Source organism: Pavona decussata, unplaced genomic scaffold (genome assembly GCF_977016875.1).
Source record: "Pavona decussata unplaced genomic scaffold, jaPavDecu1.1 SCAFFOLD_32, whole genome shotgun sequence".
In the NCBI taxonomy this organism is placed as follows: Eukaryota; Metazoa; Cnidaria; class Anthozoa; order Scleractinia; family Agariciidae; genus Pavona; species Pavona decussata.
In genome coordinates, this window is record NW_028145455.1 from 1,869,362 (window position 1) to 1,892,500 (window position 23,139).

A 23,139-nucleotide genomic window follows, 5' to 3' on the forward strand; every position below is an offset into this window, starting at 1 on the left:
CAACACTGGCCAAACCCTTCCAGGAAAACCATAGATCGCGAGTATGAATGAGAGATGGGGTTAATTTCGTTCAAATAACTGCCAGTAACAATGAACTCTCGCGATGGCGTCTACATCTACATCTGCATTGGTAATTGGCAAAGGTTGCCCACCTCGCCAATAGTGCAGGTGCTTGCGCAAAGTATAAAAATTTATAAACAGGCCACGGCCTTCAAATACAGTGCGGAGTACGGTGACCTTACATGTGAAAATAAAGTTAAGAAAAAAAAAAAGAAAGAAAAACTATCAATCAAACGCTAGAAAGTTGAGCCCTGAACGGCTTACCTAAATCCCGTGTCGACAGTGAAAATAATAAATATCTCCTTCATGTTTACGTTTAGTGGGCAAATCATTATGAAAGCAAGAATCACAATCAAAGATATCGAGACAAAAACGAACAAAAGGAAAAAGAATATAAAAGACACGGAACTTGACTTGAACTTTACTCGCGACTCGACGTGCAACGAGTAAACTCCATTCATTGATTTTGGACTGATTGCCATATTTGTTGTCTCCTTCTGTCTAGAAAGACAGTGGGTTGCGCCAGAAATACATTGCGCCGATGAATAAATGCATTTCTCGGTAGTCAGTTGTACAGGAAATACTCTTTTAGGTGAAAGCTATTTAACAAGACTGAATGCGACCATGCCTTTCACGATACCAAGTTTCTGAGCAAGCTGAGAGAAAAACGTTCTTCTCGTCGCTTAACTTTAACAAACCTTTCGCCGAGCGAAAAGACAAAACCAAGAAAATTCTTTTCCGGGGATTGTGGGTTTGTTTGGGTAAACGGATGGACATCCTGCCAAGAAAAAGTGCGTATTTCGGCATTTTGTCGGGTAATGTCTAAGCAACAACCGTAGACGATAATCTTGCTGGAATACGTTGGATCAATTGCTGATCTGATCAGCTTAACAAATACAAATGATAAGAGACGTGGAGACCGATACAACGTAGAATTACGTTTGAGCAAACTCTCTAAAACGTAATTCTCCGTTCTCTTATCATTTTCTCGGGGTAGCGTAGCTCTTGTTAGATGGTTTACAGCTAAAAGAGTATTTCCTATGCAATTGGCTGCCGAGAAATGCACTTATTCATCGACGCAATTTCCATCCGTCTAACCAAACGATCCCATAATCCCTCAGTCGTACCAGTCTCCTCGTAGTTTTTGGAGTGGAGAAATATTAAATAGAGACTGGGTGTGAGTCAGGATTTTACATGTATAAAACAAATTAACAGACGTTTCCGCTATCAGGCGGTCCACTTGGGATCGTTTTTTCCAAAACAGCCCTAATTAATATGATTGGACAAACAGAACAATACTGAATCTTTATTATTACCACGAGAAGATCATAAATCAACCAGTTTGTTCTGCTAAATTTACGTTCACAGTAACAAGCATACGACAGCAATGCGCAGCGGACATTGGATGTCAGTGAGTGTATTATGAGGTAAGAATTGATTCCATTTCAACATATAGCACGATAAAAGGATTTAAGACAATTTTCTGAAAATTAAGGTTCAAGGGTTAGACAAATGAAAACGATCTTTTACCGATTAAAAGTTTGGTCTTTAATTCTGCAAAAAAAAAATAAATAAATAAATAAAATCCGCAAAAACGTTTCTCTTGAAGCCTGCGTCTATTGTGGAGAAAAATGTACTTTCAATAAATTTCAATAAATCAGAGAGGCGGTTTCTCTGTAGAGATAATCTCTAAATGGTAAAATTCCATGGGAAAACTGGCTCCCCCCTAGAGCTCTCATCACAGCGTTATTTACATCATGTCTTGCTGATAATCCTCAGATAGGATCTGATCTCACAGCCCGATGGAAATGACCGAAAGAGACAGAAGTCCTTGGGGTAAAAACCCAATAGGAAATGCCGCAAGAAACAAAAATTGCTTTTCCTCCAGATCGGAAGCAAAATTTAGCGGAAAGCCACAAAGGCCCTTGGCTCGACCAACTGATTTCAAATTCAAGTGATAAAAAAAGGAGTAGCAACAGCGCCGCTGTTCTTCGTTTCCTGACTCTTTTCGATGCTGGCGTTGATGCGCATGCGTCGACAAAAAAAGGCACCTGATAAACAGAAATTGAATTCTAGTAGTGTTATCACCGCCTTGTAAGCCGATAGATCACCTCGTCGAAAGGTTCTCAGACTCTGAGATTGCGCTTCTGGTCAGTGTTAACGTTTCATCGAGGCGTTGCGTAGGTTAGCTTTTTTCACTCTTTCCTTGCTTGAATATTGCTTGGAGTTTCCCCATCGCTTATGTTATTTTCTCCCACGGGCGCCATAGTGAAGCGAACTAACGAACTTGACTGGAATACTGCCAGGGTTCGCGCGAATTTCTTCCCATTGTAGTCAGCACTAGGAGACTGACGTTTCATTGGCTCGCGGTATCGTGAGGTAAGATAATCTCCCGTGGAGAGAGAACGCAAACCCCAGTGAAAAACCATGACTTAGACGTTGAATCCCCTCAAACATTTCGAGACAGGAATGACAATTTTATCGTCTACTAAAACTGTATAAGTATTATTAGTATTAGTGCTGTTAGTATATGTTATTTATTCATATCTGACTAAAGCATATATTAGAATTATACTTTTTAGTTGTAACATGACCCCACAAGCTGTTACTTTGAAATCCGTCGTCTATAATAAAACTGATATTATGGTATGGTATTTGCAAAGTTTTAGAGATCAAAATCTCGCGGTTGATTTTCCGAAGAATATTAAGACTTTGAACGAATTTATAAGATGCTTATATAGCCCTATAATGGATTTTCGTAAAAGGGAGTCAAGACACTCTGGTTCCTATGTTGAAGAACAAAACTGTGTCGGGAAATTCTGATATTTCAAATATTTCTTGTGACATCCTATAAAGTGACACCGGTCTCCCAACTTTTTACCTCCTCGAACTTTACGCGTAGATATCTAATTAATTAATCAGAATGTCAGCGGGAAAAAGCCTCACACCGTTTTGTTGCTTGATCCGTTTGCGATTTCGACAACGTACAGTTTTTTGATGTTGTTTTTTTTTTTCGATACCGGAGAAATTCCGTTCAAACGATCCTTGGTCGTTCTCGCGTTTACTGTAAATGTTTCCTTGGATTTCGAAACGTAAAACCCCACATAATAAAAATTTCCAAGCTTCGAAAATTTTTATTCGTTTATTAAACACCGCCGCGCATGCGGGGTTTTTATCTGAAGAGCGATGGTAGGGGGTATCCTTAGCTGGTTTTGTTCTGAGAGCTATCAGCGTTTGACAGTTCGAGCGGGATGGTGTGGGGAAGGGGTGGGAGCTGTGGCTCAACGTTTAACTCTGATTTTGAATTGAATTCGGAATAAATTCATTCATTATGAAATACGAGCGAGTCAGTATTATTCATAACTAGTTTTATCTGGGTCAGTTATCCATCGTGATGTCAGCTCAGGAGTACACGCCGATTGAAATAAATGCATTAACATACCAATTCAATATCATTTAAATTCGCGGCGAAAAAAACATCAATAGAATGATATATAAAATGATATGTTTTAAGACTTTTGATGTTATCAAAGCCGATTTCCCATTCTAAAAATCATCCTGTTTTGCGTGAAATTTTATCTGAAGACACCTGAAATTATATCCTGGAAATAAAAAGTAGAAGCGACATCCATTTGAGACCGGCATGCAGACGATAAGCATAAAAAATAGACGAATAGCAAAGGATCTTTGACGAAAGACTATATGAGAGAATACAGGTGTACATGATGTTTTCAACGTCCTGCGGACAAAGATTATCAGCTGTGATATCGAGAAACGCCATTTTTATTGCCGAAAATACGCAGCCAAGTTGATCACTTTAGACAAGAATGATCTTTTGAAAAAGTGAGGGCACAATGCGACGAAAAACTTGCGAGCTTGTGCCGTGTATATCACTATTATCTCATGTGGATTCTTTATGACAGCCGAGCTTGTTTCTCATCAAAACGCCTACGCAAATCGAATTTGTACCTTAAACGATTCAGAATCCGACAAGCGCTTCAATGAATATTTAAAGTTAGAGAGATCGTCTTTTCGAGCAACTGCACTGAGTCTAGAAGAAAGGCAACTAGTAAAATATGCTCGTATCATGATTCAGCTTAACTCTTTGAGGATACGCCGGTGGTTTTGAATAAGAAAAGCATAAAATGTAAAGTAAAATTAATTTAAAGCAAGATTGATGCGTTTTGAAACCTTTCCTTTTATGAGCTATTTAGCATTTGCGGCTAGATACAAGCGAGTGATAGGCATTGTTAAGTGGTATATTTGGCGGAGGCTTACTGATTTCTATGTCCTGTTTGCCAGGATAGATCAATCAAGGAGATGCGACTGGCAAATTAAAACAAGCCGGCTTATCAAAACGAGATAAAAAAAAAAAAAAGACTGCTGCCCCACTCAAAGTATTCTTGATGTTATTTCCGAAAGAAGATGCAACTGACAAATTAAAAAATAAAAATACTACCTTACTGATTGCGAGAATAAATAACAGAATAAGACTGCCGCCCTCGTTCCAGTCGTTCGTTAAAAGGGTAGATAAATTTATAAAATAAATAAATCTCTTCGGCGGAAAAATCCCCACTCCCCCACCCCTCAATAATACAGTTTATGTAATCAATTAACAGGTTAAAGTTATCCAATCTTTAAATAAATAAAATCCCAACTCAAAAATTAGTATACTGAGTCATTCCACTCTTATTTTACGCAATGAGTCGTCGTTTATCTGCATGAACTAATAGTGCGCTTGTTGACTATAGTTTTACATTGGGCAACATTCACTTAAAGACGAGCGATTCATGTTGCATGTTTTACTCAACCATATTTTGATATGCCGACTATGCGAACCATTTCTGGATTTTGCAAAAAAAATATGTACATCTTTTTAAGTTTTCGCCCTAGAATAAAGAGGCTCTATTGCCTGTTTTCACACAAGAGACGGGTTGCTCGTCCCAGACGGAATATCCGTCTTAAATAGACCCTTATCACTCGGCGGCAATGTTGAGTCTCTGGAGAATAAAAAACTTTGTTTTTGCACGGCAAGCCTAGCACTGAATTCGCGTCTGGCCCAGGCTTGCCGCGCAAAAACAAAGCTTTTCATTTCCCCGAGATTCAACATGGCCGCCGAGTGATATCGGTCTATATGTGGAAACGGGACGCTTACAATTTTAGACGGAAAATCCGTCTGATTCAGTATCCGCCTGCTTATCCGTCTCCGAGACTGGGACTAATCCGTCTTCTATGAAGTTCCGTTTTCACACTAGGACGGATGCAGTTCGTCAGACGAGTTATCCGTCTTGACGAATGATTCGTCTTTGGCGTGATAATACAGGAGTTAGACGAAGTTTAGGTTCCATACAGATAAATCTCCAGTGTAAAGACATCAATTGGCCATTTTCACGATGGCGTCCTAGAGGACGCATTATCCGTCTGGACGAACTATCTTCCGCTGTGCGTCTTGAACGACGCACTTGTAACGGAAGATTGTTTGTCCAGACGCATAATGCGTCTTGCGCCTCCGGCGTCTTTATACTAAGGACGCATAATCAGACTAACAACAAATGTTTGACCAAGTTCGTCCAAATAGATGATGCGTCCTCTAGTATAAAACGGCCATTTACTACCGAATCCTTTAGTTTGTTGTTTTCACTTGCAAATTAGGGATATTGAAGGAAAAACGAAGAGGATTCTGCGGGTAGTTGCAGTAAAATAACGTCATCGTGAAAATCGCGTATTTGAACTGATTACAAAAGCCGAGACTAGCAACGTCGACCCATTCAAAGAAAAGCCATTATGGCAAAAGCTGAACTTACTTATGAGAGAATTTTGCACGGTCGCAAAGGTTGGATGCACTGTAAACGTGAAACAATCTTCTAATATTTTCGTTTGAGAACATTCTCTTGACTATTCAGAAAGTGCAACTGAAGACTGAAATAATAGCTTTACGTGTTAAGTTTAAAAATCATTACTGAAAAGAAAGTCATGATTTCTTAATTTTCATTGAGTGCATGCTATTGAAAAAGTGCAAAATGGCCAGGGCAGCGAAGAACAGAACAAAACAACATGTCAAGATTATGTCAAGATGAAGACAGGAGTCAGTCGAATGTAACTACAGCCATTTGTATTCTGGCCTTTATCATGGTAATTTGAACAATTTTTATGTACTAGGCCAGGTAACGCAGAACAATTGACACTCCTGAAATTAAAACATCTTATCAAGTTTTGAGAGTCTTATCCAGTTTTAAAATATAGCGAAGATATAGTTACGTTAAGTCTGAAAATTTTCGCGCCCGTTTCCATACAAACGTCTGCAAAATTCCTAATCTTGGTATAATGTCCTTCAGCAGCATTTTAAAATCCAAGCTTTCGCCCATCAACGGCATCATCCAGTCCCTACTGATGCCGTTGATCGGCGAAAGCTTTTATTTTAACGTTTGATTTGACCAGTAGCTTAAGGCCTCGTTTGAACTTTAATATTAAGAATTCCTAAATTAACGGAACTGTATCTTTAGCTAGTTGAAAAGCAGTGTCGATGATTTTACGTTTATACCTGGCCCTGCATGATTATTCAAAGAGCAGATCACTCTATCCAGTGGATAAATCGTTATGCAGCGGTTAAAATGTACTCCAACCAATACATTTTATCCGCTGGATAACGACTTATCCGCTCTTTGAATAACCTTCATCAAAATTTCAAATGATCGTTAAGGTGTGAAAACGTCTCAAATGCAAGTTGCAAAATCTCTACAACCTTAAGGCTGGTTTCCATATGATCGCGGATCGCAGATCTCAGATCGCAATAAGGTCTGCGATTGTCTGCGATCCTGCGATCGTGATCGCAGACGATCGCAGAAGTAGTTTCCATATGATCGCAGACCATCACAGACCTTATTGCGATCTGCGATCATATGGAAACCAGCCTTTAAGTTTTCTAACCGCCAAAAAAACCTAAACACAACCGAATAAAGTGCGTTTATAACTGATACGCCATAGTTTACACAAGTAATGTCGCGCTCCGACACCGCAACAGAACAGAGATAAACACAGACAAAAACGTTTTAACGGTGTTGGACACCGGCGAAGAATCAAATGCTAATATCGCTTTCTTATAGAAATTTCAATTTTCATTTATTCTCAACACATGCCACGAAGATTGATTTCCATGGCACTTCACCACACACTGCAGCCAGCTGGCTGGCGAAGTAATTAAAGACAGTTCAAAACCTCATCACTCATGCCATTAGATGAACAGCCAAACCTTACACGCGGATGCGAAACTTTTAATTTACGTATACCTTGTAATTTGGCTCAATACTCATTTTGATAGTTGTCAATCTAGCCGAAGGATTTGACTGGCTAAACTTAGCTGGCTTTTCACAAATTACTAGTAGCAACTACAAGGTATGATTTTTAATAACAAAACATTATTTAAAACCTTTCTCGCCTACAAATGTTAATTGTGTAACGTTTAACTTGGATGGGCGGTCGGTCTGTCTTTTGAAGGGAAGACACAGCTGCGGTCACAGGGTGAGTACTACGACGTTAAAACTTCGCTATCAGTTGATTCTGTTTCCTCGTTTCAAAGGAGACAGCGAAGTCAGGTTAAAACTATCTTTCCATTCGTGCTACTAACGAAATTCGAGCGTCCGCGAAGGAAACCAGGATAGACTGAAAATTTCGGTAGCAACACAAAAATTTACTTTTCCTCATAGGGTTCTAAATTTCTCGAAACAGAGAACCTAATATCAAAATTTTTGAATCTCTGGTGCAGTAGCCCGGCTTGTTGACTTTTGAAGTGACGTCGAGATTGCTAAAAAGCGACGTTATGGACTACATCATCGAAATTTTATGGAACAGACGGAGTTTACAGCAAGATCATAATTTAAAATGTGCGAAAATTACTACAGAACGATATTATAGACTCCGAGCCTATGCGTATTCAAATGCTTTTATATTAACTCAAAATTGGTATTTTGATTCAAACGTCAATTATTGATATTTCAAATGAATTTCTTTAGTCTGATAAAAATCTTTGTCATCCATTCTAACCGAAGAGAATATATTTCATAAGCTATCGTTTCCGAGTTTAGGCATACTTATCGATATTCCGATCCGTGTGAGTACTTGTCTGTTTTAGGTCGTACTTCATACATTGGGGCTCGTTTTAATTAATTCTATTTCATTATTATTATTATTTTTTTTTTTTTTATGAGATGCAACGTCCATAAAATTTGACTGTCTGGTTATGAAATAACAGCCTAGTTATCAATAATTTTGTACTGTTAAGCCACCCGTAACTCACGGCGTTGCCTTTTGCTTTTTTGTTCCGCTTTCAATTTTAAGCCTAGCCTCTTCCAGGCGTTCAGTTAGTTGGGGCGCAGCGCGAAAAAAGGCGCGCGAAAAAATGAAGAAAAAGCGCGCGAAGGGAAGCGAAAGAACGCGTTCTTTCGCTTCCCTTCGCGCGCTTTTTCTTTATTTTTTCGCGCGCCTTTTTTCGCGCTGCGCCCCAACTAACTGAACGCCTGGAAGAGGCTATTTTAAGCCAAGTTGGCCGATCGTACATGCCTTTCAAGAGAAGATTTCCCAATCACGCTTTGCATTGCAGTAGGAATCCGCTCTTCGCTTCCCCGTCAATAGGACCAACATCAAATTTTCTCTTCATGTCTCTTAGTTATTTTGTTCCGTTGAATAATCGGGTCTCGCTCTAATATACCTGAATTTCTATTGCCTTTGATGGTTAGATGAACTGTAATCCTTTTGGGTCCAAGTGGGTCAAAGCGTCCCACCGGACAATTGTGCTGCACCAGCTGAATCCGTTTGGCAATGATTCGCTCTGACGAAGGGCTAACGCTCGAAACCGTCAGCAGTCGAAACTCTTTACGGTGGCTGAGGCCCGGTTCAGACGCCGAACTTTTCATGAGCCGAACTGACCTAATACCTCGAATTAAGCACATGAAAAGTTCGGCGTCTGGATCAGTTGAGAACGGCTGTTTCAATTTGCAACGGCTCAGCAGTTCTTCCCGGAATTTCGGCTTTGGAACGGCTTTGATTCAGACGTCGAACTTTTCATGAGCCGAACCTAATGCATAAATTATTATAACGTATTTCAAATATTAAAAAAAATTAAAAAGAAAAGAAAAAAAGCTAACATTTCGATTGGTTTTGCTTCAAGTAAATTAAGTTCGGCTAATTAATAAGTTCGGCGTTTGAATCAAAAGGCGGGATTTTTGTGATTTGGGCCGACCTTAATTTGATTTAAGTTCGGCTCATTAAAAGTTCGGCGTTTGAACTGGGCTTTATCTTTAGTTATCAACTCGGTTGATAAGCAAAACATTCGTTTCAATCTATACTCCCCACCGACGCAACACCACAGCTTCTTTTAGAAACTAACTGCCATTTTTGTTTGCGCACCGATGTTCATGAAGTTCTTTAGCTCATCTGATTTTCACATGGTTAATCATCTTCTTGTACCAGTTCTTTAAGAGAGTTAAAGTCATCTCCATCACTTCTTCAAGAGCCAATCGCAACGTGCAAAGTATCTTCCTTATTAATATTGTATAAACGCTTCTAAACCACCGAGGGTACTATTGAGTTAGTATATGTAATCGCATGAGGCCGAGCAGAATTAAGTATTAATTTTCGCGCGTATTTCAAAGTTTTCCCAAATTGCCCGAGTCGCGCAGTTGCGTGTAATTAAGAGAAAATACAAGTTTAATTCATGAGCAAACTAACAACAATTTTAAAACCAAATGTTAGGCATCAACTTAATAATTTTTATTCAGGTACCTGCACTGTGAAGATTTCTAACGCTTGACAATAACACTAACACAGATCGATAAAAATAGCAAACCGTGGGCCCAAAGAACGAACTTGCAGAGCAATTTCTTCCACTGAATTTGACCTGCTCCTTCCTCCCATCAAAAGGGCACTTTTATTGTTGTTCGGTTATCGTTCGTTGGAGGAAGCCGTAGCGCTCGAGGTGAAAGCACTTGGTCGCTTCCATCAATGTTTTCAGTTTTTCAACCAAACAAATCCCACAAAGTTTTTAGTTTTTGACACAAGTAATCTCTTGCTGTTTCTTGTAAGAAACGAAAGTTCACCTTTAGGAATTTCCTTTGTAGGTGTAGCACTTGATTTCCAAGTATCTCTGGCACAAACAACCCGGCTTAAAAAGTCAAACTCTAAAGAACCTGAAAGAAGCTGTTGTTGTCGCGGCATAAAATGAAGAAACCAACAAAATATAGAAATGGCGTGCTCAGCCAATCAGGAGCAAGTATTTTCGCCGCTCGACCAATCAGGAGTGAGTAATTTTGCCCTCGGTGAAAGGGAAATTAAGAAAAAATGCCCTCTGTCTCGACCAATTAGCATTCGGTAATTTTGCCCTCTATGTTAAAAAAAAAAGAAAAACGAGCCGTACAGAGTAATATTTACATTTTTTTTTCCCACAAGGGATGAATTTAAAATGGGTGGGTCTGTCATTTCAAGGTTGCAAACCATTTGTCAATGGGTATCCGGCAAAGCAACTTATAAAAAGATTGATTTTTAGTCCCAATTTCCGAGAGAAATTTGCATTTTCTGTAGTGATCGTTGTAGCAGAAACTTAAGTTGAGGTTGTGTTCAACGAGACAGAAAAAAATGGCTAGTGATATTCCATGCCTCATCTTTTTTTTTTGTTGTCGTTGTTGTTGTTTGTTTGATTGTATTTTTTTCCACATTTTATTACCTTTCCGGTTCAATACACAGACGTTCTTACAAGTACCGTGGCCATCAATAACCCCGGGTCAATAACATCTTTCATCTCATAAACAGTCCATACAAATTCTAAATCTTAAGTTTTGTTATTAATATATTATTGCTATCTTGCCTGACATTTCTCTCCACGTTATTTTTTGAAGCCTTGCACTTTTCTGTACGATATTTCAGGTCAATCATGGGGCAGTGTCACCGATTTTTAGTGTGCCAGCAGCGAAAATACACACTTGCGTATAATAATAATATAATAATAATATAATAATATAATAATAATAATAATAATAATAATAATAATAATAATAATAATAATAATAATAATAATAATAATAATCGAATATTTGTACAGGATAACCCTTCAGTATAGAATACTGTTATCAACGGGGTCCTGTTGACTAAGAATTAAAAACTTACAAATAAGAATAATTAAAATATGTAAAAGCAAAACATGCACTAATTTAGAACTACAGTAAAAATTTACAGATAAAAATCGTCCAAGGCTTTCCTGAATAAAAATCTAGAATTAATGTTTCTCAGACTTAAAGGCAAAGAATTAAATATCGAGGCACCTAAAAAATAAAAATTACGGCGTGCAAAATCCAGTTTGACCTTGGGCAGTTTTGCTGCTTTCCCATTGTTTCTAGTATCTATCGATAGAAATGTTAAAATAATGGTTCAGTATTGTCAACAATTACTCTATGAGTAGACATAAGCTAGTATTTGTTATCTTTTTGGTGCTGATGGCTTAGATGGAAATAGTTCTAAAACCTGCTAAAACCTGATTTATAAATTGTTCTTCATTGGACAAATCACCAAGTTAAAATTTTTCTCCCGGTGGTCTATGCATAATTTATTGTCAGAGAAAAGGTTCTATTTGAATGCCCATTTTTAAAAATGCAGCGACATTTGGGTTTACGGAACGTTTGCGATTATTTTAGACAATATCCAGAACTCCCTTAATTGATACATCAACACCTCTGGCGTTGAGTGTGTTTCTTGGAAAAAATCAATTCTGCTTTCTGTTTTCGACACCAGGCGAAAAAAGCTCTTCGTTGCCTAAAAATTTCAAGACCTCTCACTTTTATTTCTAAAAGAGTCTGGTTCAAATCATGATCTTAGAAATTGTTTTTTGCGATCATTAATCTTGTTATTCCCCTGAGAGATGATGTTGTTGAATAATCTTTCAAAACATTAACTTGTTTTTACAAACAAACCAATTGCGATAGGTAAAAAATGTGAAATTTTGCAAGACATATACACGGAACAACAAAAACGACACATGCACATAAGCTGAACGATGTTTTAAGATTGTTTTCAGAACGTAATCAAAGGTAAAAATGTTCTGAATTCGGAAGAAATATAAAAAAATTCATATAGTGGTAAATTTACACATTTGGACTCACAATCGAAACAATGCAACAGACACAATAAAAAGCGTACTTCCCAAGACTTCATGAACCAGGTTGTGCATCTCTGAAACAGTAAAAGATCTTAGTTTATCGTCGTCATCTTCCGCAGTTGTATAATATTTGAGTCGGGACGTAACGCTTTCTGGTTAGGGCGTCAACTTCCAAGTCAAGCTTAGCTTTCTTAGCTTTCGTGGACAAATTTACCCTCAATTCCTTAATGTTTTGCTTGCTTTTCTGAAAGCTGCTCTTCGTGATCAGATCATTTACATTCTTCACCACGGTAGCTTGTATCTGTTCCAGCTTATTCAGTTTCAACATCTGTGTCTTCGCTTCGAGTAGTTCGTCCATTTTGAAAAGGATATCGTCGCGGTGAGTAGCGTCCGCCTGCATAGTATGTTTTTTTGCTTTCGAACTAGTTTGTATACATGTAGACATGAATCAAATAGCTGTAAAAATGCAAAAACTTTAGAATTAATAGGCTCAAATAAATTACGGAAAATTAGAAGTGAGCTCGGAAGAACCGTTTATCTGCGTGTAGACATGTATATCCCTCCATCCTCATCTTGAATGTATCTCGGCCGCTAGGTTTGTTTCATGTTTTGATGTCACTTATCTGTTGATGAGCAATATTAACAGCATTTTAAATTGTTTTAGACTAGCATTATTAGCCCTAAAGTAACGATGAGACCTGGAAACGAGAATGGGCATCTTCAATAAATATGCCCTGTTATCAAACTCAAAAATAACTGAAGATTTCGATAAGATCGCTAGATCGCAGTCTTCTTAACGCTAGTGATAATCTTCTTTTGAATTCCCTTAGTGTCAATGCCAGGACCATTCGCAACCAAACCAATTAAAATAAAAAACATGTTAATAGTACTTTTCTCAGTAATAATGCTAGACTAGGACATTTTCAAATTTCTAGGACATTTTAGCTATAACCACTTGTAATGCACATAATTTAGTTTCAATTTATTATTATTATTATTATTATTATTATTATTATTATTATTTTCTTTATAATAGCAATTTTATTGAATAACGAATAATAAAATAAATTTTACAATCAACATGACTGTAAGCGTACTGTACAAGTATGTTTGCATGCAATAAAATTCAATAACATAATTGGAAATCAATTTTTGCATGCTATTTATATCGTGAAATGGATAACAACTCAAGACATTCTCAGTTTACATTGCATTATCCAGCCTAAAAGTACAAGGCTTATAAAAATACAACGCAATATATTCTTCTTCTCTCCTCTTCTGCTCTATTTCCTACTTCATTTCTCACTTTCAATAGTTTAAAAAGCGTCGAAAAAGTTAATAAAAAATTATTATTATTATTATTATTATTATTATTATTATTATTATTATTATTATTATTGGACTCGCCAATATTCACTAAGATATTTGAAAAACGCTATTTTATCTCCATATTTTTTAGCTAGAATACGATCTTAATATGACTTTTTATAAAGATACTGAGAATAGCACGATCATGACAATATTATTCTAGCTTTATGACTTTTGTTTTTCCTTTTAAAAAATGATGATCATCATCATCATCATCATCATCATCATCAACATCATCATCATCATCATCATTATTATTATTATTATTATTATTATTAATATTATTATTATTATTATTATTAATATTATTTTCATTATTTTGTGGCCGCAATGGAAACTACTGCTTTGGCGGTCACTGAATGTGTCTACCTTAAAATGTACCCAATAAAGGTCTTACTTACTTACGAACGACATAGCAACAAAGAATTCTAGATAATGAGTGGTGTTCAATTATGGACATGACATCTGAATAATATTTCTTTCAACTGAAAACAGTTAAATCTCTCCTGGTAACGATTAGCCCTGCGTATGGCCACTTTTAATATATGCTCTAAACAACTTAAGATCGCTAGATCTCAGTCTTCTTACTGTTCAACCTTTAATACCGTCCTGTTTTGGACCAACTGCTGCATTTCAAAAGCTCTCAAATTTTATACACCTTAGTCTTTCATTTTCGTTTTCATTTTCAAATAAAAAATAATACTTGTGTTTATCTTTTCTCTGGTAGCAATTTGATTAATGAGCCTAAATTCATGAAGCTTAATTTCCATGGTATTTCACCACGCGCAGCAAGCTGGCAAAGCTTAACAAAGCTTAACGTCGGCCTGTTTTACACTAGATGGACAAAAAAAACAGTTCATAATGTTTAAACTGGCTGATTTAAAATTCTTGATTAGAAGATTACAAAGCTAAATTGCCTTCGGCCGACACGTAAAAAGAAAAAAAGCCAGCTCCCAAAAATCTCTAGAGCAATAACTCTGATCTACGTCTACTTACAATTTTAAATCCTCGACGCGTAACACATTTGCAAGCTAACCATTTTTTTTATTGATTTACAAAGACAACATTTTGACTGGCGATTGCCTACACAATCTCAAGATTCTGTAAAACATGCACTTTAATTTACTCCACTGATAAAAGTTTGCTTTAAGCCGCTTCTTCCTCTCCGTAACTTAATTTGACGGGATATGCGAACTGTGTTACCTTTTCTTCTTACACTAATAGAAGAAACACTTTTGTCCGCTTCGTATCATTATTGTTTGTTTCGTCGTGATTGCTGGCGTTCGGATCTCTTTCATCCAAAAATTAAAGGCAATATGGTAAATACGAAAAACAAACAGACAAGGGAAATGATATCTAAAGAGCTCCAAGACAAAAGCTTACAAAGTGATTTTCATTCAGCACTGGCGGATTAGTTTCTTCAAGGAGAGCAGATGTTATGGATTGACTTTCGTTTCCTCTCGAAACCCTGGCAGCGAAACAGTCGGCGAGCATCCTATTATCTCAGTTTAATAGCTGGCCAATGGTGAGTCGTTTTACAGCCTCGGTTGAAAGAAGCATGTTTCACACGATGTTTGTTACAATGCTCGGTAGCTAAGTTCGATTTATGTTGTGCATTCGTACTTCCAGGCAACTTTCAATAGAACAATTTTTAAAACACCAGGACCCAATTTAATGTTTATTTTTCCGTCAAATAGGTTCCCGTATTTATCCCATTAAGTAAAGTAACCGGAAAAATTATTTCAACTTTAATTAGCGTTTATTCAGTAACCTTAGCCCTCGATGGCTAATAGTTTTTAGGTCTTTGTGATTTAAAATCTTTATTTCACAAGTAGAGACAGGCTGGAGAAAAAACCACTGGGTAAAGGTAAGCTTTCGGGATAGAACTTCGAAAATGATAATCAGAAACCACAGTTTGTAATGAAAAATTACATATAATTAACAAGAAACGTCATTCTTCTTTATATTTTTTGTTAGTATTTTTTGTGCAGGTCAGGGTCATGATATCTCTGACCATAAAAATGTCATCAAGTCCATTAGAAATTGCGGCCAACTATGAAATGGATCCGACTTTAATGAAATGTGGTCTTGACGGTCAGTAAATTTCCTGTATTTAAATCAGTGCAAGGGAGACTGAAACAGACATTTGTTAAATATTCATGCTCATGACACTTAAGGACGCATTACAGAGGCTACAATTCATTTTAATTATCTCAGAAGCACTTTCACTGTGTCAGTCAAAACACTCCACAGTATTTTCACCACTGAAGAGCTGAAAACAGATGGGAAAACAGCATTTCATCCACGGAAAAACATCACAAGGGGGGTGAGTACTATATCAAATTCAAATTCGAAGAAAAAAATACGAAAGAAACAGGCTGTCAAGTGATCGCGAATTCGATGTTTTTTACCTCATTAGCAAACATATTCAACAGCACCGAACGAAAATAAAAAAGTGTTGTTAAAGAAAAAAGCAAAAATCAGTCCAATCAACGAGAAAACCAAATTGCTCTGGGAGACCTCATCGACAACTAAACAAGCCAGGGTGTATTTTCATTTCAACAAGTTCTAAGTTGGCACGTTTTTTTATTCCTACTTCGTAATATTCTCTTTTGAAACTGCACCGCAAAAATGGCATCGTTCTGAGCCATGCTATATCCCTTCATAAATTTAACCGCAATTCCGCAAACAATGCAGTTTTATTAGTCAGTTTTATGGTGAAAACTGCTGGTTTGCAACCACAAAATGCACAACACTATTATAAACTGGAGCGTTTTCGAAACACAACACCGCTTTGTTGCCTTCATTTTTATGGTGTCATTCAGCGAAAATTTAACCAAGCGAGTTCTTTTAAGTTGCTTATGGCCTCTTATCAATAATAGCTGAACGGAGATGAAGCTGATTCGAGTACTCAGTACTTCATTAATGAGAATTCTCCTTTCCTGAGAGCTTAACGTTGCTTTAGAAACCGAGTCAATTCGCTTTTAAAATAGAACGTCAACAAAAGACGAAGCGTACCGCCCCGGGACCGCTGAAAACTTGCATGACAATTAAATCGGCTATCAAGATCAAGAACTGTCTGCGAGATAAATTTGCATAGTGCCCGGAATCATTTGATTCTATTGTAAGCTGGAAATTTCAGTTACGAGTTGAAGAAGACCGCAAATTATTTTGGCGATGTAAGTCAGTACGACGAAATGACATCTCTATTTCAATTTATTAGCTTCACTAAATAAATGATGGAATCATGTCGTCGACAGGGACAATTATAAAGAGTTTTTGAAAAAAGGCAATGTTCAAAACTAGAGTCAAGGGTGGTAGAAATGTTGTGGATATCTCTTCAAAAAGGAAGTATCGTGAGCGATTTAATTGCTTGGGGGTGTTTTGTCGCGATAATGTCTCGCTTACATGTCGTCAAGCCGTTGTCTTGTGAAAGCGCACTGACATTAGCAGAAAATTTCCCTTTTTTAGTGTGTTTCCATCTATTATTGAAGATCTTTCTCAAGCTGAGCAATTAGCCACCTGCATAAATATGCCAAGACTTGCCGGAAAAAATGGAAATTGTGATTATAATAACAGATCTGCCCTCAGCGTCAGCCTGCTCGGATGTGTGAACCGCCACAAGCGAAAGGCGATGCCGGGTAACGAATGCCGACTTACTTTAATTTCGCAAAAGGCCAGGATCAGTGCGCAAGGATAAAGGAAACTTGTGACTGCAATGCGTCTATTGACAAAATAGGTTAGAACGTTTTTTTTTTTTTTTTTTGTGGGTTTAGTTAGGTAACTAAGAGATAGCTCTCTTGCTTTATCGAATTTATGTCAGTTTTGTGGGTCGCTTTGGCAACTCGGAAGAGATCATACTCGGATATAACTGAAACTATTCTGGCAAAAATTACCGGTCAAAAGATACCAGTCGATGCGAGCTGCTCGAGAATAAAAATGTTTACAGAATCAAATGCTACTAATTGTTGACGAATCAGTTTGTAAGTTTATCATGATATATAGGATACAAAAAGAGCTGGACTGAATAGCTATCTTCAATGTTTCATTCAGTTTTCTCTCTTATCTTGAAAATTAGATTCTTGTCTCTCCTTGGGGAGTTACAACTGATGCATTAGAAAACAGATAATGCATTCGATGCTGTTGGTCCGTGATTGATTAAGGATTATGGTAAATGAGTTATGGTGGCTACAATTTAGGCTTGAAGTCATGTTTTTCCGAGTCAATTCGTAACACAGACTTTTGTTATGACAAAATGATACAAGACTTTTGATAATCTTTTAAGGCCTGCGGGATTAAAAATTTTCTCCAAACTGAAAGTCACTCCGTGTGACATACATCATGATGTAATGTCAACAAAAGAACTGTTCTTTACAACGGCTTCGTTCAGTCAATTTGTAACGTACTACAAAATATAGCGGTAGCCGTAGCAAACTGAAAAGTTACTGAAGAGTTTGCAAGTGTAAGACGGGTACTTTGCACTTAGTGGGCGTGTGGGTGTGTTATGCTTTGCTAGTAATAGTAAGCTGTTGGTTTTTTGCTAATAGTGGCTTCTTGAAATGTTTACGCGGACTCAAACTTTGTTGTTTAATTTTTAATTTGGCCAGAAAAGGAAATGAGGCGGCTATTTCGGTTCCTTTTGAATAATGTTTATGCTTTAGACAAAAGGCCACCCACGCGTGCTAAAAAGTCGCTCGGAGCATCGAAGGCTCCAGCTGAGTCCTCGTTTATGGTGTTCATTCATCTCTCGAGCTAAAAACAGAAAAAAGTCTTCAGTATTTCCTGGCTTTTGGCAACTGCGGTTTAAAGCTGAGGGCAACCGTTCGTGATTCCGCAGGCAACTGCCTACTTGGAAAACAAAACTGAGTTTTGAGAACCCCGTTCTTGCACACAAATGAGATCGTTTTTTTTTTTTATGTTTACATTTTGACGTGAAAAACGAACTAGTGATAGTGTTAAAGATATTAACATTTGAAAATAATTTGGTATCTTTTAATTTAGTGCATTCGAGGCGTTTGGCATCAGAGAAAAAATAATGTTTCTCAAACTACAATTGTAGCCCAGGGGTTAATCTAACACACCTGCTGGGAATTTTTATTCTTTTTTTCGGCGGGTTGAAGCGATTGTGTTTTAAAATTTTCAGTAAAAGTCATCGCGTGCGGCTAAAATTAAATTTAATGGTGCAGGAATCATTACTGGGTTTTATTTATGTCGAATCTTTTAAGATATCATATTAATAAAGAAAAATATTGCAGGTTATCATATTATTAACTGATTAACCAAACGTGTTTGAGGAGCGCGGCTTCTCGTCGTGTATATGTAAGGGTCCCTCGGATTGGCAGTGGATGCCATTGGCCCACGTCAATAAATATCCTCAAAGAGTAGAAAAAGCTTCTCTGACAGAAAAACTTAGCAAGCAGAGGGTTTTCCTTGATTTTTAATTTGATTTAGGCACTTCTCGCGGCTATCTTGTAGAAAGCATTCGCCACTAACTAATTTTAAGTTAGTTAATTACAGCACTGTGTGAAAAAAATCGGCGCCCACGAATCGAGAATTTTCGATTAACTTCCCCAAACTCGCCGGTTTCAAAACACCGGTTGCGTGGTAAGCGGACCGTATTCTCTGTTTTGAAGCTGTAAACAAGAAAATTGCAGTTATAGTACCCTAGGGCGCCTACTGTCGCACAGGACGGGTGCGAGTAAATTGTAGCGGCAGAGTCGTTTTGTTCTGAACTAAAACATAGCTCCGTAAAATTGAGTTTCACACAGGAAGCGACGTAGGATGTTTTGTGCCATTTCGCTAAGAGCCAATAGTTTTGAGCCTTCAAAAGATTTTAAAACGCAGGTGCTTTTGAATTCGCCCGACATTAGATACACAAAAGCTGTCTGAACCATCGCAAGATAACCATTAGACAGGGGGTTTCGACACACTGTCGCGGCCTTAATGGTAAGTACGTCTGTTAAATGCTTACATGCTGCTGAAATTTTGAACTGTGATTGACTGTTGTGCACTGATACTTAATTTCACATTTGTGAAGTTCACTTAGCTCTAAAAAGTTCTGACAGCATTCAGTCGTGACTTTTGAGTCTGTGGGCGAAATCCTAATTTGTTTTGCTGCTAAAAAGTCACTCGTTCCCTTTACTATATTGTTTAATATTGGTGGCACCCAACAGAGATGGAGAATTTAACTGTAATACTAAAATGCCTTTTCAGTTCTGTTTTCCCGAGTATATTGTTTTAGTGTCTTCACAAGAGATATTTCAACAAACTAAAACAGTTTGATATGTTACGGATCTTTTAGTTGAAAATTTAAGTCGCTGCCCAGGTTGGTTTTCCGAAAATCGTTACTTGCCTTGGTTGGCCCTTCCAAACGACATTTTTGGCCCTACGAAAACAAATTTAAAACTAAGAAAGATTTCTCTATGGTTGCATTTCAGCCTAAGAAACCACTACATTTTTATCAGGAGTAAATCCTAAAATCGAGTAAATCCGAAACTGAAGGCGCCGGATTCAAGCCTTCCGGAACAGATATTTATCGAGATATCGGTGCCTCTTTAATTTGCTAAGCGAGGGATTGCTAAACTGTTAAGAAAAATACCTAAAGTAAAACCATCCGAACAAAAGCTGCCAAGCGGTTACTGTACTATCTGTGGTGCTGTTTATCATGCTGTACAAGCTTTTTCTAGTCAGTTTAGTTCTTGGATGAAATTCTGTTTTTAACTTTTGAGTCTATGGATGAAATGCTAAAGTGATAAAGCTACACTGCTGTAAAAGCCAAAGCCGGTTCATTTCTGTCTTTTCGGTATTTTCCAAAACGTAACTAGATTTTCTTTTTTTTTTTTAACTGAATTATTTTCAAATACGACTTAAAGTGTTAAAGCTGAAGCAAGCGTGAGGATCGTGAATTTCTGACTTTGTAAATGACTCATCAAAGATAAGATTGGCGAATAAGGTTGAATATTGCTGAAATGTTATGTCTTCTTTTTCTTATGTTATGATCTTGGAAGTATGACCAATACAATATATCATGCCACCTGCACGAATTTCTACTCTGATTTGAATGCTTTATTATGTTCAGCATAATAATTGAAATTTTACAGTTATTTTTGTGTATGGACGAAAGTCAAAATGAGGCAACACCCGGGCACTGGAAGCCAGATACGACTGCCAGTATCACACGCTCAGTCTAGACCACGAAATATAAAATTCTGTTTTATATTTGTTTTAATTGGCCCTAGCAAGAACCGCGGTCAAGATTAATAGCGATGTTGTCCGAATTTCAACCTCCATTTACTCTCCCGCTCCTAACCTCTAATTCTTTTGAAAACCGCGTACGTTAATTCAACATGAGTAAAGTCTAAGCAACAACTGTGGACTATAATTACGTTTTAGAGTGAACTATATTACGGCTGGCCAAACCAGCCTTCTTCAGGTACAATGAGAATTTGCATTAATTCAACGAACGACAAACGCACAAAATGAGGACTGTTTTGCACTCCAGTCCCGGGTTTATACAATTTCGTACGTGCGGGGGTTTTGAAGGACTTTTAGAACAATAACCATTTTATATAACCGAAGTGGAGGAAACAAGATTAAAGAATTGCCCTAAGGTACTGCAGGCAGAAGCCGACTATTTTTCTTTGAAAGTGTTTACGCATATTGTATCGCTTCGTATATTGTAAGGCCGGTATCGTTCGTCCATTCTCAGACCGGTAGCGGCAGCTCTCTGTCCGCGACTTTAATCTCTACATAGTTCCTTACGCAGTTAGCAAGCGTTAGGGAATTTGCTTATTTTCGATTTGCTACTGGATTTGATAAAATTTCAGTTTCCACTCAGAGTTGGCAAAGATGTGTTGTTTAAAAAAATGTTTAGGAACCGGTTTATTTATCAAGAATTTTTTGGCTTTAGTCGGCTGGATTCTTCGTGTAGTTGTAATGACACGGATAAGTCCTATATAATCACCATGGGGTGTATTCATTTATTATAGCGATTTTGGAGGTTCAGTTTCAAATTCGTTAAAATACTCCGGTAGTTTTGCAGCCAGTGCAAGAGACAGTGTAGTAATGTACTCGATGAAAACATGTATGATCAAAAGGTGATACCACTAAAGACTACTGATTTTGTTGAAAACAACTAACCGAAGTTCCGGCAATACTGTCTACTACTAAAAGCATTATTTCCCAAACTTCGCTTTTTAAGTAATACAATAGTGTCTTTAAAAGCAAAACCAGCGCCATTTGGGTAGCTATCAATAGTTTAATAGCCTCGGGCATTGCTATCTCTAACCGCATGATTCCACGCCTTATCAAAAGACTGAGCGGTTTCTTAATTGCCAGATAAAGTCAGTTTGGCCTTTTCGCCTTCAATTAACGTTGGCCCGACTCTCTGTAAATAGCCCCAACTCAGTATCTAAGACTACAGGCAACAACCTAATGCACTCTGGATTAATTGCCAAGAAAACTAAAAGCGTGACTCACGAAATGAATATTAAATTTCTAAATGGACGGTCCTTAGTTTGTTTGTTAAAGTGTATGTTAACTTGTTCTTGCTTTTTTGAAAAGTTTTTGTAAACTGCACTGAGGGGCACTGCCAAAGATAGCGTGCAACTAGCAGATGAATGAGCAAGTCTGGCCTGTCGATCGTCTTTCGTTTATTGAAAACATAATGGCAAAGGTGTTAGTAAGAACTTGAATGTTTCCTTCAACACCAGAACAATATTTTCGTCCGCTTCCAACGGCGTATGTCTTTTAATTTCCTAATTTTTAAAAACTATTAATATGCATGCCATTTCTCGTTTAATTTCGCCTTGAATATTTCAAGGCTGTTATTTCCAAGGTACCTACTTTTCATTTTAAAGAAAAGTTTCTAAGAAGAACCATGAATTAAGCAGAACTGAATTGAACTCCATCGCAAGGTAAAAATTTTAATTTGTTGATCCTCCTTATACCGGTTTTTAAAAACGAAAAACGGTGAAAATGTTTATATGTTCGAGTTGATTGTCGGCGTCTCTTTCTTGTTTAAATACTGTAATGGCATAATTATTTGCAACTGTTGTGGAAACTCCGAGCTAAAGGGAAGAAGCGCACTCTATAGACCCGATATCAAAGCAAGATAGACGAGGGGCAATCCCAAAGACTGACTTAGTGTTTAAACATTTCGGCCTAAAAATAGGTTAAAGATTTTAAGCCTTTTTCTTGAATTAGGGTGCATAGATAGGTAGTTCATTTATTTCTACCATAGCCGCTAAAAAAACTGAATTGCGCGTAAATTTATACAATACTTGTTAAAACATGTACGTATACCCTTATGAACTATAGGCAATATGATATTATAAGAACTTGCAATCTAAAAAAGTGGAGGCTACCTGTTTACATACATAATCAACACCAGCAGATGCCAAAAAAAAAAAGAAAAAAAAAAGCACTTCCGAATCTATTGGTCTTATCGCAACGAGACAATCGAGAAGGTTGCCTCGGTAAAGATTTCCAAGTTCGGGACTTTTCAAAGCATTTGAAATTTAGTTTAATGAAAGTAAGATCTTTCGATGGATTTAAAACGCGAAAAGAACGAT

General features: G+C 37.3%; 1 protein-coding gene across 6 annotated transcripts in view; it reads left to right on the forward strand.

Moving 5' to 3' along the window:
• Positions 1-352: 352 nt before the first annotated feature.
• Positions 353-23,139, forward strand: part of LOC146484579 (putative neuropeptide Y receptor type 6) — a 26,650-nt gene continuing 3,863 nt past the window's right edge. Inside the window, exon 1 of one of the 6 annotated variants that reach the window (XM_085104694.1) lies at positions 353-1,487. The gene's annotated coding sequence lies outside the window, so the exon portion shown is untranslated. Of the gene's footprint in view, positions 1,488-7,529; positions 7,579-15,517; positions 15,894-16,690; positions 17,307-18,957; positions 19,514-19,572; positions 22,483-23,139 lie in introns of those variants that run through there. The other 5 variants (XM_085104700.1, XM_085104696.1, XM_085104695.1 and 2 more) reach the window with 5 other exon arrangements.